The sequence below is a fragment of the Aphis gossypii genome, chromosome 3 (assembly GCF_020184175.1).
Source record: "Aphis gossypii isolate Hap1 chromosome 3, ASM2018417v2, whole genome shotgun sequence".
NCBI classification, from domain to species: domain Eukaryota; kingdom Metazoa; phylum Arthropoda; class Insecta; order Hemiptera; family Aphididae; genus Aphis; species Aphis gossypii.
In genome coordinates this window covers 44,337,152-44,359,180 of record NC_065532.1, presented here as the reverse complement: position 1 = coordinate 44,359,180, position 22,029 = coordinate 44,337,152, and the positions used below count along the sequence as shown (strand labels likewise).

Sequence of the window (22,029 nt, the reverse complement as noted above, 5' to 3'; positions counted from 1 at the left end):
TATTATTATTTAAATTCCGGCAGCGGCACCAGACCGTTTACCGTTATCAAGTGTGAGGCTTGTCGCTGATGTAGCATAATGACTATATCAATACTTTAATAAGTTGATCGTCATGGGATCTACTTGGGATATACTTCCACACATTTTTGATTTTCATACTTTTATGTTGTAAAATTAGCAGAAACACTATAGCTTATTCGTTTTGTTTATTCAATTTAACACAAAGTTATATTATATAATATAATATATATATATATATTTATATCCACTCCATGGTTCAATTAATGACAAACAGTTATGTTTATTTAAAATATTAAACGGTAACTGTCTTAAGGTTTAGATTTTTTTTTGTATACAATATACATAATATTATATAATAATACGTTAACTAAATACTGTATATACACTGCGAATGAAAGAGAAGGAAATCAATTCGGTTGCCATAAATTTGAGCCTTATCAATTATTTGAATACGTTTAAACTGAATGCTGCCACCGAAAACAACCTCTACTGTCTGACTCTACAATTCCGATTTACACGTTTAAAAAAGGTTGTGTATATATAAATATGAAGCCTATGTAATCGAGTGTGGTTACAGTATACGTAAATACACACACACACACATATATATATATTATATGTATACACATATACATGTCGGCAATCTTTTATAGCCCACTGCACACATAGTAGACACACGTGCTATTTATCTCTGTGCCACCTCTACACATCCCAGCAGCAGACCGCCTCCATCACATACCGTCCGCGTATATATAATGACGCATCGGTGGTGGCGGTATATCTGCAACCCCTCCGTGGACGAGATAACGCACGTACCCATCCCTGTGTTGTTATATTATGCAATAAACTCCGAGTATATATGTATACAAAATTATACTATAATGTTTTTCGGCGAGGAAAAGTGGTTGCGAAGGGCCTGCCACCGAGATGTCATTTTTTTTTTTCTTCAAAATACATTTTTGTATTATTTTCTATTCGTTTACACTACGCCCTCATGCCCTTCCCTTAAATAGATCTAGGGACTACGACGCCGAGTCACATAAAAGAGAAGTACACATAAAATTATAATACCGTCCTATTCTTCCCTCAATTTCATAAACATCATCGCTATACACGCAGACGACGATAACACGACAATATAATGATACAATACGTGTATATATATACACCGGCCATAATATATATTATACAGGATGTTCAACTGTATTTTTCGTCATCACACAACTATTATAAGTTAACACGCAACAAAATGAAAAAAATGCTATGACACACTCTGTATACTGCGACAATACTGTCCCATATTTAAAATACTATATGCGAACCGACTGCAGTCATCTATCCGATCGTCGTTCAATATGCATTCGCCACGACCCGACATTTACAACAATATACATTTACGACGAGAACTATTCACTATATTATTATACGCACACGCGCCCTGTAAAAACGTGCTATTGTTAAACATCACTATACGACATGCGGTTGACGACGTCATCATGAAAACGCCATTCGAAAAACGAAACTCAAGTGGTTAAATTTTCAGTTTTGAAATCAAAAATAGATTACCAGTGCTACATCATAATAATATATGAGTACAAATAGGGTTCAAAAATTAATAAAAAAAAAATCTTATACCGTATTACTAAATCCAAATTTACAATTATTACCTATTGTTTCCCGACTACATATATAGCAAAAATCGCATCAAGTAACAATAACACATGAGGGAGCCAAATAATAAAATGGATAGGTGATATTTTATCATCTTATCGTGTTCTAATCATTTTTCAATAATTGTCTCTTTTATACACCCGCAGGTCAGTTATTTAGTTTTTTTGTTCGGTGATCTATTTTTTTTATTACATTATATACCTATACTGCTATACCGGCTACTTATATACCGGAAATCGATCTGTTCGTCCTTTCAGTCGTTCGTTTGAACTATCTACAAAAAGAGTGTATGGCAATATTCTAAACGTTAACGAAAAGAACGTTATATTGCAAGAAATATCCAAATCCGGTCCAAAAAAAAAAAAAAAAAGAAAGAAAGAAAGACAAAGAGTGCGACGAAAAAAGGCATAAAATGCGTCTATGAACTGTGAAAATCGTTCATGAGAAAATATTCTCCGTCTTTTTGTTGGAAAATGAGAGTTCAGGTCAAAGTGGTTGGGTAAAGTTACCGGTGTATGCTTGTTCGTTTGACGAAAAAGTGTCTATAGAAATACCTTCATTGTTTACCATACTGCGCAATTTGTTAACTTTTTCGTTCACAGATTATAAATTCCAAATATAGTGAATTAATTGTTCTCATTAGGTTGAGAACAAATTTCAGGATGATGGTGGTTAAAGAACCCCGTACAACAAACTACAAGTCAATAGACTTAACGTCAAACCGATCAGTCGATACGCATGGATTGATTTGATTGTCAATCTTGTAACGATTGTAAGCCTCTGGTATCCGATGTGTAACTTTTATTATTTCGTACAATGCGTCAAAATAAAGAAGTGTGATTTTTTTCACACCTAATAACTACTTAAACTTAAGATTCACAATAAATCAAATGGAATTAAAAGATACGCGTTGCTAAAGGCTATATATCAGCTTGTGAACTGTGCAGACAACAATGATGATGATGATGAGGTACAGAATAAAAAAATAAATTAATGGTCCAAGCTATGGCAGTTACAAAAAAAAATAAAAATATGTAACTCATGTACACTTTCTATAAAAGCTAAAATCAAACGAGCTCGACAATTATAAAAAAACTGTCTACGTATGGAAAATCGTATTCATTTTATGAGTTATGAACCTTGCACGACAATTATTTATTGAGAAGCAAAATTCTGCTATGAGAGAATGTATTTGTACCTACGCGAAAACGTGCTGCAAAAATCTTAAGTATTTCAACCGACCGTGTCAAAATCGAAAAATAATCATTACGAATATTGTGGTAAAAAATAAAATCATGTGACGCGTATACTAAAAACCGCATACGAAGCCGATCGTGACGATCGCGATGGCGTAGTCATATACATAATATATATTATAGGTACATCGTGCAGAAGAAAAATTATGTTTCTAGAACAATAATATGCGCCGATATAATACGTTACGAAGGTTGAGCATTTGACACGATGGCCTGTTCCGTGTGTGTATAATGTAATAATATTATGTATATGGTATGTACGTAGTGTACACTATATACACATTTTATTGGAGCACGCGCCGAGCGAAACAAATGAATAAAATATGTCTTCTAAACACATTTAGCCTCGGATCCGACTGTGTGACATACCTACATATAAATATATTTACCCGTGAAAAGATAAAATGCATTCCCAACGCAGAACATATACAACGCCTGCATACTAAAATCCGTATCGTTTGCACATACAACCCTTATATCGGTGTGTAGAATATACGCGAGCAATCGTTTTTACCAGCAAAAATGTATAATATAATGTTTTTACGACGTTTTGTGATTGCCTACAGCGAACAGACACGGCTATAAAGGTGCCTACAGGCTAAAGATAAATACGGTCACAGATGAAACGCACAAAACAACAGTCACTACTGCTGCAGCGGCTTATACTCCGTCTATTTGCGATATCATGTACGCGTACAGTGCAGAAAATCATTTTTAACAAAGTTACGGAGACAAGAAAAAATGACCGATAATCATTAGATACAGCCGAAATAAAAAATACGATGATATCATATTATCTTAATTACGAAATTCTCGATACAACAATATTATAATTTGCTAAAAATTAGGTAAAGTGCATTTCCATTATATTAATTATTATAAACTATACGACTATAAATAATTTTATACTGATTGTTTAATATTTTGTCATACCTAGAAAAATATTTTCATCATAAACTTTCAATAATTATATGACCCATGATCGTTAAGGATAAAATATTGGTTCTAAACTTAATAAAAATAAACTCCATTAGATTTGTAAAGTCATTATAAGGACGTCATAAAAACCAATTTATAAAACAAAAGTTTTGCTGGGATCTTTAATTTTAGGTCATTAAACCCAGTATACAGCCCACAACCACCGATATCATTATAAACGTTTTCTACAGGATTATAAGTATATTATATTATTGTATAATGTAATACAACTTGAGTTTATATTTACGTAAATGCTTCAGCAATCCGAATTAGGAAGGTAGGTATATCCATATATTGTTATTATGACGTCGTGTTTTAATTCTTTTTCAAAATTATTTTTATCATACTCTACAAAAGTACGGTCGACGTGAAAAAAATATATAATTTAATATGTATATGTGTGTGTGCTGCGGAACTATTATTTATATAATATAATATATGTAGATACACTGACTGACCCCATGTGTTATGGTGGGGGGACAGAAATAGTTTATACGTAGCGTTTCCTGTCGACGAATTCCGCAGTCTATGTTTTTACGTTTTTTAAACGATCGAAAAACACGAAAACAAGAGCATTATAAATGCGCATTTGTTTTTTCACTCCCCTTACGCGCGTTATAATATATACACGTGCACACAACACAATACGACGCGCGTCCGTGTACTACGCGTTTCCTGCCAGAGAGGGCGGACACTCGGAAGGTAATACTTGAATAAATCTTCAGCCGAACGGGAGAGGAAAAATACGAAAAAAAAAACGCAAAAACAATCCTGCATATTGTTTTCCAGTATTCCAATACAGTAGGTATATATATCCGTGACCCGGAAAAAGGAGGGAAAAAAACACCCGGGCACACGGTTAATACCGTTGGCTTTTGTACAAGTGTTCGGCGGAAATTGAAGTCGTACATCATCCCCTCGTTCTGTCCACAAACCCCCTCCCACTCAACAGCTAGTAGAGTCGGGGCTACACCACGTTACGCTGCCGCCGACCACCCCTCGACCACGCTACTCCGTGGGCGGCCGCAGTCGCACCTTAATATTGGCTCATTTGAGTGCATTACTCTTAAATAAGGTATATACGCGTACTCGCCGCCCAACACTATACCTATATCTATACTCTTTAATTCGGTACGACGTTGTATTGAACATATATAATACTGCAGAGCGACGAGGGTGGTGATGGAGCCACATGCGGCGAGGAGAAGGTTTTTGGAGGGCAGTCGATTTCGGGATAATGTATATTATCTCTTAGGCATTCGTCTTCTCCCGTTTCCCTCGTACCTTTCTTTTCCATTTTAATCCATGCAATTTCTTATTCTTCTTATATATAGGTAATACGCGTTTGTAGGTATAATACAGCTTAATAAAAACGTATATATATATATATATGTATACTTTAACATAAATTATACACGTATAATACGACGTTGACAAGAACTAACGATTGAAAACGATAATATGGCTATCCGTACAAACTTTTCTCGTACGAAATGTTAATAAATAAAGAAATGTGAATGTTATTAAAACAATTAACAGTTACTAAAAACTCACTGGGATGGTAGAAATTTATATGAAATAATTTATATTAATAGAGACTAACAAATTCAACTTTTGGTAAAATACTAGATAATTGACAACTCACTATAATACATCTAACATTATAGTTTAAAATATGTATTATATATCTACAGTAAAAAAATTATAACTTACATTTTTTTTCTATCATACCAACAATTAATATCATATTTCATATAATCTACTCATAATAAAAGTTATACATAACATTTATTTATTAAAACAATATACTATTATTGTTTATTAGACTTAGACATTTTTTTTATTGATAAATTAAATAGCTTGATTAAATTTAAATCCTATATTCAGGATACAGAATGTCAACATTTTAATTTGTGTAATTTTTTTCCATTGTTTTAAAGTTTATGATTATTAGACTATATTATTTACACATTATCGGGGTTTTATTTTTCATTATTTAAATCATTTAACAGAAAAAAATGTTATTTTAAAAATGTAATTAAAATGCTTGTATCTATACAGTATATTATACTATACACATTATGTGTTTTCCCCAAGATACGCTTTGCGCTCCTTGCTTACGATAATAGTTATTTTTTCTTTTACAGGGTGAATCACTAAGCATGCTTACCCCATTTCATATAAGAGATAATGCATTATTTTAATTCTAGGTTTATACATTTTTAAAAATACTAAAACGCCATATTTTAATACTACTACTATAACTACTATATTGTTTTTCGGTTTAAGAAGCGTAATGCGGTGAATATTTTTTCGGTCTGTAATATTATTTTACTAACCAAAATAAATTGAACATTTGACTGCGCACTAGCGACAGTCAATTTGGTCTCTCCACGAGTGAACAATGAAAGTCAAACGTTGCTCTTTAAACCGAGTAGCTGTAATTCCGCGATAAACACGAAAGTACAGCTAGACGTGATGACGTACTGGCTTCTAGAAAACCTAGTCTACTGATTATGATAACGGCCCAAGAACTTCGTCGCCGTAAAGGGATTTTCGTAAAATAACTATTCAAGATCAATGAAGCGACTAATTCGGTCTATATAGTATATAATATTATTTTACTCGTGTATATAACATACTTATATACGGATACCGAAATAAGTTAGTATACCCCAATTTACTATTAAGTAGGTACTTAAGCTATTGAACAATTGTCAGAGTATAAAAATTAAAGTTAACGTACAATTCGTGTATCTAACCATATGAACGTACTTCTTTACAATAATAAATACTTTTTTATTATTATTCTATAGTAACTATAAACACGAAATTTTCTATATCGTTACATATAATATCTCATAATCATATCTAATAATTACAGTAACTACAAGCCACAGTAGTTAAATGCAATAAACAAAAATGTTCTTGTTTAATAACTCAGCCGACAAGTCTCCTTTTTTGGTTATACATCCTTTTTAGTTTTTATTCCTTCACACGCTTACTAATATAGTTTTCGTTTTTGTACGATAATGTGATTTTTAAACAACAATAGATTTATTATTCAGACAATTAAAATGCGTATAAACCACCAAATCATCAATAATTACATATTATTCCGTATACAATGTGTAAACGTTACCAACGTACAAAAACATGACTTTCCCTAAACATACGTTACCCAAAACACACATCATATATATGCCATTGGCTCATGATACGTGAAACTTAAAGATTTTAAAAAATAAAACACTCTAGTACTAATATACTATGGTCAAATCTGGGTAATTTAATGATTTATTTTAACTTGTTTAAGTTAATATACCTACATTGATAAGAAAACGATAAAAGTTAAATGTTAAAATGTTATAATTATTTAATTGTTAGTAAACTTAGTTTAGTTAAAAGTTAGTACAATATTTTTTTTTACTTTATTTTTTTGTTTTTCTTATAACAAAAATACTTATTGACTATTTTTGACTATCGTATTATGCCTGATAGCTATAAGTAATGCGTGTGTTTGAAAGTTTTAGTTTTCTAAAAATGTCCAATTTTAATATTACGTATTCATCTAAAATTATTGACGACAGTGCACGTAGTTAAAAATGACTTAATTATAGCTACAGAAACGTGCCTGACAATAATTTTCATGGCTTAACATAATTATATTTGAATGAATACCTTACCTTTAAATCGTAATGAAAAAATAAAACTCAATAACACGGAAAATGAGAATTTAAAGAACAAATATATTTCCGTTATGTAATAAGTACAATTGTATAACTAATTTAATCAAAATAAAATATCTTCTTTTAATGTTTTTTTTTTCACAGTAAGAAAAAGAAATATATAATAATAATTCTTATTTACTGTGAATTTCAAATTTAAATAAGGCCATCAATTTTAATTTTTACAAAAGAAAAGTAATTATATAATAAAAACGTTAGGCATATTATTATATTATGTATAATTTAATTCTACTTTCATTAAAGATAAAAAAAAATACTGTACCAACTCAATTTTTTATTCTTTGTCTTTGAATATGTTTTACAATTATATTTATTAGATTTGTTTCTAATACAAGGTTAAATTAAAAATCAAATCAAAATATTATTTAATATTAGATTCACAAATTTCAAAATCATTTGAATTATATTTATGATTAACATATATTAAGTAATCAATTTTATTGGATAAAATTATTTTCTAAATTGATTAAATTTAAAATTATACAAAATAGATATTGAATAATAAAGTTTTCTGAACTTATGATATCATATTAATATTATCCATGTTCTAAAATAAAACAAAATCAGTTTAAATAAAAATGGCTTTGCAAATATCTGTTGTTTCACATACATATACACATTATTATTTGCTTCAAAAGTCTAATAAAAGAATATTTTTATATTTTTAAACGCAATTATATTATACTATAGGTAGTAAAACATAAAAAATCAACTTACTAAACAAAAAATGTATTGACAAAACAAATAAATTTATAAAAGCTTCATTTTTTAATATCTACGTTAAACAATTAAATATTATTGTCAATACTACAACTATTAACAATCTTTTAATTGGAAATAATACATACTACCAAATATATTGTGAATCGAATCAGTTAAAATTAACTAACAGATGAATATAAATGAAAAACTAATTCAATTTTTTTTCTAGTTCCTGGTTAGAAAACTGGTTTTATTTTAAATTCCTGATTTCGTGTATAAAACTTGATTTAATTTTTTCAAGGTCAAGCTGTGTTCAAGTTCAAGCTCAACTATACTCGTTTGGATTTCTCGATAAGTATTTTTGTATAAAACAAGTAATATTTAAGGAGTAACGTTCAGCTTTTATTACATAAATTTCTTTATACCTTATCATTTATCAGTTAAATAAAAACCTACCGTTTAATCTCCACAAACAAAATATTGTACAATTTCGATTATTATTATTATTATCATTTATTATTCATATAATATTATTATATAGTTTTACGAGCCACTAAAAACCAAATAACTGAACATACATTATTTGTATTGTCCTTTCATAGTCGTATTTTAAATATTTCAACAACAAGTAAATGTTAAGTTTATATTACTAACATAGTCCATTTTCATTAATACTAAGAACTCGATTTATTCTGATTTACTTATTGAACGTATTGGTTCGATTGCTCTATATAAGTACTCAATTGTTAAAACGAAATAATTTCGATTATCATCATTAAATATCAATATAATAATCGTATTCTATATTCTACATTTAATTCTAACGCTAATTATTATTATAACTGAAAAATTTATAATACTATTAATCGCAATAAATTATCAATGTAAAAAAACTATAGTTGTGTGTATATTAATGAAAATAAAATTATATAGTATTATGTAATGGGCTAATATTTAATGATGCTGTGACATACATTTTAGCACGTGCCCCCCCCCCCTACGTTAAAAGAGCTGTACATTATGTCGGAGAATTATTGGTAAATGGAGCGAAAGAAAAACAGATCAAAGAAATTGGTACATAAAATAGTGTACACATTCTATCATGATAAGATGGATTTTGAGTTTAATAATTTACTGTCCCTTTTGTGAATAACCTTTAAGTCAGTTGAACGGAAATTGGAAACATTTTCCATTTCCATTTTCTCGGTGTACCAAATAGTATATAGTTTATGCCTAGAACTTAGAAGACAAAAGTTGAACCGTCCATAATCATATTAAGAATTATATGAATACATTACAACAATAAAAGACAAAGGATTGGTGATAATATGCGTATAGTAATGGTAGTACTTGATATAATAAAGGAGTGAGAGAAGAACTTAATAAATATTACATTTATTATTATTATTATTATTAACTTTTGTAAATGATAATAGTCAATAATATATTATGTTAATTTTCATTTATAATTTTACCGTAACTTTTTAACGGATTTTAATTTTCAAAGTATAATTAATTAAAATATTTAAAAATAATAGCGTTTGGTATTGGCAACTTATTATATATTATATATTAACTTCAGTATTTTATTCTACACGACTATTTCGATAATAATTTGAATCGGCAACTGGGACGGAAATGGTCCGCAATATGATTAGATCTCACAGGATAATAAAAAATTTAAATTTTTTTTGGAAACTGTGGCTATGAAGATTTCGGCACTGAAAAAATTATATAGCTACCTAACCTAACGGTGGTGATTGGAGAACAAAACAACCACACGAATTGCTACGTATAATTTATTCATTGTATATAGTCTCAACCATGGTCGGCCCATCTAAGTTTTCCATTAAGGTCAATATTACCCTCGTGGGAGGGGGTTACTTACTACTACCCACCCGATGATCTCGGTTAGTTTTTTCCTTCATATTTTCATTTTTATATTTATTTTTAATGCCATGCAAATTTGGGTCAAATACTCTTTGCTGAGGGAAGGCGTTTGTGAGGCGTGTTAATAAAAGATAAAGGGGTCATCGCAGCAGTATTCGGGTACAGATTCCTGTTTGGATAGATTGGCCGATGAGTGTTGGTAAGCAGTGAACGGGCGGGGTTCCGTGTCCCTGGTATTATGCAAAAACGACCCTCAAACGCTTTCATATTAATGATAATACAACTTTGGCCTGTTGATAACGATAATAATAATCATAAATATTCAGTGATGGCAGGACATAGGACGGTATATGTTTACTCTCTCTCTCTCTCTCTCTCTCTTTTGTCCATATACTAATCTAATTTGGGTAAAAGGTTTCATCTATGTATTTTGACAATCTATACTAACCCAATTTTCTATTTCAAATAAAGAAATAGAAATTGAGTAATTTAAATGTATTGAATTATTGAAGAAAAAAATCAATTTTTAATTTCACTAAAAATTCTGAAAAAAGTTTCTTATACAATATATTATAACATATAAGTATAATAATTTTCTATCGATGCCAACATAAAATATAACAAATACGCCGACATTTAATGTTTTACTTTCGTTCGCGGGATTAAGGAACCGAGCAAAGACTGCAATTGAGTTATTTATACAATTTATTTTTGGTTCAATTTGTGTTTTGTAATATATACACACCGACGATTATATCAACTTACGACCCGAAATGAGGATTGTGTGTGTTCATTGTTTGCTCAGGACTTTGGTCGAACTTAATAGTGACTTATTTGAAGGCGATAATGAACGTGAACAGGTTGTTGTTGATGTTTGCTGATCTAATGTGTCAATATATATCTACCTCCACCCAACTACCACTACCATCATCACAATTAAGGCACCTAGAGGTTAGCAGTTATATTAGTTATTTCGGATTTTGGTTTGTGAAGAAAAAAACCATTATATTATATGGATAATATAATATAGTATCTTATTTCCGTATCTCAAGAAAGTATAAAAAATTGACAACTAAATTTTTAATAATCGAAAATGTATTATCTATATGAAAAATATAGCTGCATAGTGCATATAGTTGACCATAATATTCACATATTTCATACAAACGCAATCAGTATAAATTATTGAAAAAAACAAAAGCGTAAATTTATAATGCAATATAATTTTCAATTTACGTGAAATGTGAGCCCTGAAAGAATAATTCCCGTTTCTTTGAAGGTGAAATCACGAGGAAAATAAAAATTAATTAAAGCAATTTTGTATAACATTAAATCATCAAATAATTTACAAGACCCAACTTACAGTTAGTATATGTAGTACTCATATGTACAATTTATAATAAAAAATGAAAAATAATTTCAGTTTACTCAAACTCAATAGTACAGTAGTTAAAAAAGTTCCGAAAATTCGAGATGAGTTTAAATAATACAGATGAATAAAATGTAATAAGAACACTACATTATTTTATTTTTTTATTTTAACTAAATTAATCAGCAATAATTAACTTTATCATTAATTGTAACATCCGAAACGATAACTGATTATTTGCTAGACGAAAAATAAATAATACGTGAATATTATTACTTTTAAATCATTTTTACTTGGCTTATGCTGCAACAACAGTTTTTTATAACAATAAAAAAGGAAAAAAAAGTAGATATGTTTTAAGTTACTCGGGGGATTTCGAGAGATGAAAAAAAAATACTTTATAACAAGTAAGTAACGAAATATTTTTTTCTCTGCAAGGAAATAATAAAATAAATAAAACTGTTGTACAACCACGTTTATTGGTAGCCAGGTAAATTTTGAATGTACGCATTACGTAATACGAACACATAAATACGATAACATTATTATACGTATAACCCTCTCATCGATGAATATAAATATAATATATGAGTATAATGTAATTTATATACATCCCTAGATTTTTTTGATCGATTCGTATCACACACTGTGTCAAGTATTATACATATGCGTTATGGACAACGCCGACGGTCATTATTGTCACTGAAGACGTAGTATGTATCAAAAAGAAAAAAAAAAGGAAAAAAGTTGACAGACCGTTTTCACGAGGATGGACGGAACAGGACTATATTACTGGCCTTTTATGCGAATCACGCATCATCACCCACTGTATCTTCTATTTTCAAATGACAAAAAACAAAATTCAAAACTATATGCAATATGCATAACGTTATTTATTTGAATTGCGTAAAATGCAATACATTTGGGTATTTAAAATCCAATATTATGATAGCTATAAATTATGGTTTCTTAAATTGGTTGACCTGAAAATAGCGGGTTAAATTCTCGGAAAGGATTTTAGACTGCATACAAATATGCGTATTAAAAAAAAAATAAAATGACGCCACTTGGTACACATAGCGGATGTAATACCCGTCGTCGCACAACCGAATAAATTTCAAACACCGAAAATACAATATGTCATATAGTAGAATATTTTATCATATCCTAGATACGACATCTCAGTGAATGCAAGACAATATTTGATTTGTAATATTTTCAAACTTAATATTTTCTACAGCAAACTATGTAAATACAACTTGAAATTTAATTCTTTATACTATTTTCTGTGACGTAATACTCCATGATTTATGATAAAAAAAAAATCACCCTGTATGCATATAAATATATTACATTATGACTGAGTACAGACGAGGGTGTACTCTGTACCAGTGGCAGAGGAGCATTGAAACTTTCGCAACTACCGACGAAAGACAATCGTGTAAAACGGTTTTTCGCGTTATTCCCGAACGTGTCGTAATTTGACATTTTCGCACGCGCAAAACCTCTTGTACCCGCTATTTCGGCACTATATAAGCTGTTTATACCTACGTATGTTTTTGGTTGAAAAAAAAATAAAGCACAAAACACTGAGTCACCTCGGACTAGAAAAGGCTGTGCAAGATTTAAATTACAGCAAAAACTTTGCTCGAAATATTTTATAATATTAATAATACTATAGTTAAATTCATACCGCAAAAGTTTATGGTTTCGAACTCACGCCCTTTAAAATTGTGTATTTTATGGTTTTACATACAAAATAACAAACTTGGAGTGATCAAATAATGAGCCTTGCCTTGACATAGCCTAAATCACAAAAATACTCTATAAATACAAAGTTATAGTTAATCATCAAAGGTATATGTTGCACTCGAATTACATAATTTATGATTAAGGAAAATCCACCTACGAGTCCAATTTTTTAATCTCATTATCATGGCTACTTATCTTCTATATTCTTTCCTACACAACATTTATTAACTCAAAAACCACCCATTAGTGTTTTATTTTAGATACATTTATTTTAGATACATCACAGTTTTTAAAAAAAATCGTCTGGTTATTAATTGAAAGTATAAAAGAATCATTTTATTATTTTTTTTTAAAAAAAAGATAATTCCGTTACTTCTTACGTAGTTCTTAAATGGTATAATAAATTTAAATATTTTAAAGTGTAGTCTAATAATATGTGTACATAGAATCCTATAAACCAGAATTCGAATATATTCATTATTAAAAGAAAAATACGATGAACCTAATTGGTAAATCACATTGCAATATACTAACATTTACGTATTAAGTAATTATAGAATTTCATCGGCTAAAAATGTCCTTATTGATATTATACAAATACAAGAAAATAACATATTAACGAGTTTGACACAGAAAACTCAATCAGACGGTAACCTAGCCCCTATTGAGTTTTTACCTCTCAGATCTCGGCAGACACAGTCTAATGGGGAACCATCGTTATGTTGAATTTTATTTTCAATTTATTTGAAGATTAAAAAGACATCAGCAGAAACGAACAGAGTGGATTGAAATAGGTACTACACTGGCGTGTGTTTGAGTAATCTCTTATTCCACAATAATAACACCTACATGCTCTTAGACGTCATCTCGGAAGAAAGGCGTAAATGATGTGACGAGACTCAAATACTTCTTATTCGTGGCAAAATGCATGAAAAATAATATATTATAGTCGATTACGGTATATACATATACCGTAGTTGATGCGTCTGACGTATTTGTCAACATGTTCACAAGCCAATATAATAAGTCACTGAATTTTTTTTACAATATGCTAAACTGAAATAAAGAATTGCCTATATAAGTCCGATTGGATTTTACCCTCAGATTACTATTTAAACATATGATTTGTATTTTATATCAATATTATTACTTTTATGGAAATTCGTTGAAATTAAATTATTTATTTATTACATATACATATACTTAACTCATAATATACAAATTAAACATGCTCAAACATTTTTGTTTACTTCGTTTTAATTATACATATAATAGTTCAATACATGTTCACATCGAAAATATTAATGGTAATAGCAACGATGGTGGATTGATATAATGGTTCTGCATACATATAATATTATAATATACCTATAATATAATTTATAGTTATATACATAATATAATATAAGTATGTTTATTAAGTACATAGGGTAATATACGATCATACGATCAGAGAAATATTTGTAAGGTTAATTAAAAATATATAGTTATTAAATTTTAATCGAATGTGGAAATAATAACACAGACAAAAAATTAAGATTTTAAATAATTGAAGAGACAAACTTCGTTACAATCAATTTACTTTAAGTCATTTTAAATATTATATAAATATTCTTTACATCGGGATGATGTAAAACCAACTTCATTGTAAGCTGTAAATTTGTAATTTAAGTGAAAATATAATTGTGGGTGTGTGTGTAATATAAAAAAAGATATAACCTTAGTATATTATACAATTTCTATAAGCATTAAAAGTAAAAGGAAGAAGTTAGAGTACATCCACAAATATTTGTTTATCGAGCATTCAAGAAGTTGCATGGTACGTTTTACAAGTGAAAAGTACCGATCAGTATCGAAATTAGAGCTAGATACGAGTCGACAAGTACGCGTATTGATACGTATAGAATTTTATTGTTCTTTTTGAAAATATTGATACTACTTTATAATAATAGAAATATTTCTTATAATATATTTCTATTATATTTCTATTGTAATACGATTGAACCGAGATACCGAATATACGGTCCAAACAAACTATAGCGGTTCTAGTAAAATTCTATTGTTTTTGTGGTGCAGGTTATGATGGTCAAATTCTGTCAAGAAAAATTAAACGCCACCGCCACGTATTCAATTCAAGTAATCAATAATGACCAATAGTTTATTTTAGTTAGATAATAATCATTAATTTAATGGACAGAGTATTAAATTTGTAATTTAAATTATAAAAATTATAAAAAAAAAGCTTTTATTCCAACTTAAGTTAATGTTTTCATCAACCAAATTCTAAATAAGTTAAGACATTTGAGAAATTTTTAAAATACACTTACATTTTGAATTAATAGTTTTTATACTAAAGTAGCATACCTATATTTAACAAGCTTAAAAAATAGTAAACAATTGTCCAAATTTATCCTAAATACAACTACTTGATCATGGAGAAAAAATTCACAAATCACAAACTATATTGTTTGTCGTTGGCAATGTCCACAAACCACGACGATTGGAGGAAATGAAAACATTAAATACTTGTCATAAATCCATTTACCGTTCCTGCCATACACAAACACAGTACACACACATATATGTCCTACATGATGACGTTCTACTTTTAAGGTTCTTATTTTTTTATAAGGTTAATCGTCCGCGTCTCTATATTATATGTGCGGAAGTCGACAGAAGACACGAACGGAAATAACGTGACGAGAGGAAAACGTTTTTCTATTTTTTCACAACCTAATGTGATAATATTATCATAGCAGTATTAAATGTGCTCGCAGCTATTCCTCGTTCCACCTAGCAATATATATATATAAATAATAATATATTATTATATAATATCTTTTACGCCATTATTCTCGCTGCCAGCACCCATTCGAAACTTAAACGCAATTTAATGCGACGAAATGGTAATAAAGTTTTATCCCGTAGGCTGCCGGCATTCGCTAGTGAAATCAAAAAGAAAAAAATCACGATTTATATGTACTTATATATATATATATATATTAGATAAAGAATGTATGTGTGTACACTGCGTATACAAATAGCTTACGGGCCCAAAAGTTCTAAAGTGCCGGATTTTTAGAAAAAAACAGTTTATTTACGAGTTCTGGTAAAAAAAAAATGACGAAAAGTAAAATCATAGACATTTCACTTAACCAACTTTTCAATTTATTGTTCTAAAAAGTACACCTTTTGGGTTATTGAATAATAATACACATACCTATTAATAAATTTTACAATACTAATAATTATAAATTGTAATATGAATATATGTAAAAATTTACGACATGATAGCTAAACAATAATGTTAAATTTGAATTTCTATGTTGAGATCTACATTTATGATAGACATAAATCGTCATACTAGCTCATTTTGTATATAAAAAATGTAATAGGAGAATTAATTTGATAGCAGTACGTTCAATAATGGCATATGTACTAACATACCTACATCTTCTCGAAAGAACCGATTCTCTGATTGGTTGGTGACAGAAAAATAATAGGTAATTATAATAATGCGAGTAACGCGAAATGATCAATTTGAAATGTTCAAAGCTTAAAAACTTCTACTGTAGCCTGTAGGTACTCAATAAAACTGACGAAAACCACAAGCAGTATGCGGATCCTAAAATTATTGAACCATATTATAGAATGAATCAAACAAGAGCACAAAATATAATATAATAACCGAATATTTTAAGATAAATTCCCTAATAAATCTCACAACAAACCCGAAAACTTTTAACGCTTTGTAACGTAATATCATATCAATACGAAAGTTAGGATCCAAAGAACAGTAAACCTAAAATCTAGATTGTTTACATTACTATCCTGTTGAAGTTCAGAATGAAAAATAATAATAAATAAATAGTACTGGATATACGCTAGGGTAATATTATAGTTATCATTTTAGGCCAAACCATACATTTTAAAATATTTGTAGTAAAAACCTAATATCTCCGATTCTTAAGGTATTTGACTAAAACTAAATGATCCAAATTGTCATTATGTTGCAATTGAAAATTTATTTTTTACAAAGAATTAACTCCTTTTTATGAAGCTTCATGCACTCATATCGTCAAGAAAACAAAGTATTCAACTATGATTTAAAACATGATAAACATTATAGACAAACAGCAATGGTACAAGTGGATACGAGCGACTCACGTGGAGTACACCAGATGACGCTAAAATTTAACGATTTGAACCATGAAAAGAGCACCAAAAAACATACTGAACTCAAATTATCTAAGAACTTATTAAAGTACGCCTGGATTCCGTGTAAATGGTATTAGTCTGTGACCTCTTTTTGAAGGATACACGCGATGACTAAACACTAAAATTCACACTGTTATAGAACAGCCTTATGAAATACCACGCCAATCCTATTAAACGGTAGATGAACCAGGAATGCAGTTTAAGATCAATATTGTTTCAAGTATTTTTGTGGTTCAAGATTTTTAAAAATCGGCATGTAATAAAAGACAAACGATTGAGTGGCTTACTGATTAGTGTAATACAAATATTATATATTATGTCTATACGTAGTTTTATAAAATTGTTTTGTTTATGCTGTAAATAAGTAGAAAATACTTTTTTTTTTAGTTTTGCTCACATTATGACGTATAAAAGTTAGGAAAGTTTGAATCATGTTATTGTATCAAAGCATATAATTTTGAAACTTTTATTTTGCATATTTTTAGTATATTTAAATGCTGATTTTTTATTACTTTAAACTTAAAGTTAATTCATTTTTTACATATTTTATGCAAAACAATTTGTTTGATTATGTGAAATATGATCACGAGTATATTATAAAAAAAACCTTCATTTTTTCCCATTTTCAATGCGTTTTTGTGCATTTTTTAAATTCGTTTTGTGTATATAAGTTAGTATTAAAAATTAATTTTATTCATGTACTGGGTCATACTTAATAACTATTGTTATTATTTATTCCAGAGAAACTTTATATTGTAAATATACAACTAGCAATAACTTACGACGTCCTGTATGATATAAATCTGTTAATTTTCTTTTCCATTTAAAAATACCAACAGAATTAAATATTCATTATGATATTTTTTCGATTAAAAAGTATTTATGATTATTTTAAAGAATTTTCTCCAACTGTAAAATCATTCTTAAAAATGCAGAGAAACAACATTTTACAAATAAATGATTAAAAATCGTTTTCAAACAATTTTTAAAGTACGGGAAAATATTTAAAAATAAAATTAAGCTCACTGAAACTGATTTTACTACTTGAACGCTGAAACTTGCATAATATTAAATAAATATATTGTACTGGTGTTATTTATAGAAATATAATTATTTTATTTAAAATTATTTTTATCTACGATTATAAATAAATAATAATAATGTAGTATGAAGTTGCCATATTGTTAATTATAATAAAAAAAAACCATACAAAATTTAAGTGTTATTCACTAGTATTAAACATTTTTATGACATAAGTTTTGTTGACGTGATTTTAGATTAAGAATAGCTCTTTCTTTATTATAAAACAATGGGAATGATACTGCCAGTAAATATAATTTTATAAAAACTTTTGCTTCAAATCTCAATATAAAATAATGTACTTTTAAATTAATCTTGAAACTTTTGATTTTATAATCGCATTGGACAATCAAATGGTATAATTTTCGGTTTTATAAAATACTATTTTAAGTTCTTAATAATATAATTAAATTTTATGATTTTTAGCAAATAAAAAATTATGATTTTAATTCGGTAGAGTTTTAAGTATAATATTCAAATATAATATACCTAATTATTTATTTTTATTTTTCGTTGCTTATTATAAAATAATTTTAGTTAATTTTTCTTCTATGACGTAACTAACAAAAATTATATACTTGCTATTACAGTTCGTAACACATTTAATATCTAGGCACATTTATTTCTTTGAAATATGTTTTAATACTGTTGATGTCATTTCAAAATAGAATTGCATAGTATTTGTATAATATTGTATTTATAATACATCCATAGAATTAAATGTCATAGGGAATAATATATGACAAAACAAATAAATAATGTTAAATGTGCATTATAAACTAAAATTTTAATTACTAATATATTATTCATATCTCTACACAATCTAAAAAACAAAAATATTATGAATATTTTCAGTTCAAATTTAATTTTCTAATGTTTCGTAACTGTCGGATAACAAAGTATATCATGAGTACGCATTTCGGTTTTTATAATATTGTGAAAAGGGTATTTGAAAGTCTGTAAACTTTCCTTTTTCATAATTATCAGATTAGTTCCAAAACTCAAAACAAATTAGCAATAAAATACTTAACATGTTCGTTATATTTGTGGCATTGAAATCAAAAGATATAATTCATACTATTTTAATTAGTTAAATATCACAATTATGGAAATGAAACTGAAACTCCTAAAATATCGGAATTGTTAGTTATTGGATTAGTTTGATAAACTTCCTTCGGGAATTTGTAATCATGACAGGAGTTCTCTAATATCTTTCAAAAGTTAGAGTTGTCTCTCTCTGTGTTCAAGTCCTTAAGTGGTAAACTTTTCAAAGCCTCAGTCAAAAGTTTAGATTTAAAAACTCTAAAATTGAATTAATTTTTTTGTTTCAAATACAATTGTAATTAAGTTACGATTCTAATATTGACCTCATTCTGAATGATAGTATAGCTAGTTAAAACAAATACGATTATTTTATGATTTTAAATTTATTGTTTTGTGTTTATTTCTTGGCTAATTATTGTTATTGAACTCGAGTTAAAAGTTATATAGTCAACAAAATTTTTGTAGTCACATTAGCATAAAACAACAATAATGATAATAATAATAATAATTTTTATACGCACTTACGGAAACAACACCCAGTGGACACAATAACGTTACAATAATAAACCATTAATTTATCGACGGATGTAGGATGGTAACGTTTTTATTAGACTGTTTTATCTACAAACGAGGTCTATAGAGAATCGTTTTTCGAGTATAATGGTAAATAATTATTTTGAAATATGAACATCACGCTATTGTCATAGACTAAGAGGGTCCACTGGAATTTAAGGAAAATTTAAAAATGCTTTTTAAGTTCTGTGAACGTATTACTAAATTTGTAATCACTAACCATTTGTTAAAAAAGTAGCTCCAAAAGTCTAATTATAACCATAATCGCTTAAACATATTATAATTATAATAGATCCTACTGTCAACATGCCCAGCCATAAAAAAATAAATCGAAATCCTGGCTACGATACTGTCATAATATTATTTGATATGTATAAAATGTATTTTTAATTTATTGTAAAATATTGGTTTGATGTTTTATCGGTTAATTCAAACACCTTAAGATTTTCGATAAAAGTTTACGACCGATCCCTCGGGTTATGATTGTTAAATAACTCTTTTTCACGGGAAACCTCAACTATATAGAGAACTGTCAAAACTATATAATATAGAATTGACGTTGATCGAGTTGCATTTTATTTTGGCTTTTTATCAAGCCCATATTTCTGTAAAGGTAAAAAAAAATCTACGAACCAAAAACATAACATCGTTGAAAAAAGATCTGATAATAATATAATACATTCAATGTGAAATTTTTTAAACAATCTTATTATTATTCTCTATGTTTCTTTATACATATTGTTATCTTAATTCTCACGCTAATAAATGCATAATTTTTATAAATATTTAATTTGTAGATTTCTTAATATTTTGATTTGTATTTCCTTCTAATTATTTTTATTATTTTCTTAGATAGATTCTAATCACTCGTTGTAAATATTTTCTGTAGTTTTAATGCATTTTTAAAGTCTACTTAAGTGGAATTTTCTTTATCCACACATACACACACACAATAATACCATATTATGAATTGTAACTCTCTTAATTATAATATAATATCCAAAAATAGTCCGTGTTCATAACAGGTATGAACAGTTAGAAAGTATTAACATACAAAGTGTAAACATTGCGTTTATATTTGCATTTATACGAACATAATATACGATATCTGTAAGTGTTAGATAAGTTGGTGGTATTATTCGAAGAAAAAGTATATAGGTACCCTTTCTCTGCACATAATATATTATAAACCCGTAGAAGTATAACAGCATGATATTACACGCCTACGTAATCGTTAAATATCCCTGTACCAGATCCGAATATGGGTGTTCACTATAAGTAGCGTGACCAATTAAACCCACTCGCATTCACCCGCACTTGAGTGGTTTTCACGTCGAGTGATACATTTTATTCGATATTACATTTGTTATTTTACAGACTAAAATTGTACTCAATTTTTTCACTTATTTACTTGTTTTTATTGTAGTTAAATCAATTTTACTAGCATTCTGTTTTATTCTCTCCGCGGAAAATATCTGATCGCACATTATCAAATAATATATTTATAGAGAGGAAGAATATTTTTAGGTTTGATAATCGATTGGAATCTATACAGTGTAAAATTAATACCTATAAGAAATATTAGTTTTGCTATTAAGAATAATTTGTTTTTAAACTATTTAAATTGAACGAATTCTTATCTGCCTACAAAAGACACGTACCTATAAGTGCACCGCAGTGTAACTACAACGATCGGTACAATTACATTTATCAGTTTGACCTAATG

At 28.4% G+C, this 22,029-nt stretch overlaps 1 protein-coding gene across 1 annotated transcript in view; it reads right to left on the bottom strand.

The window, feature by feature from the left end:
- LOC114128341 (protein O-mannosyl-transferase TMTC2-like) overlaps window positions 1–22,029 on the bottom strand; it is a 256,521-nt gene that overhangs the window by 173,055 nt on the left and 61,437 nt on the right. The gene's annotated exons all lie outside the window — the stretch shown is intronic.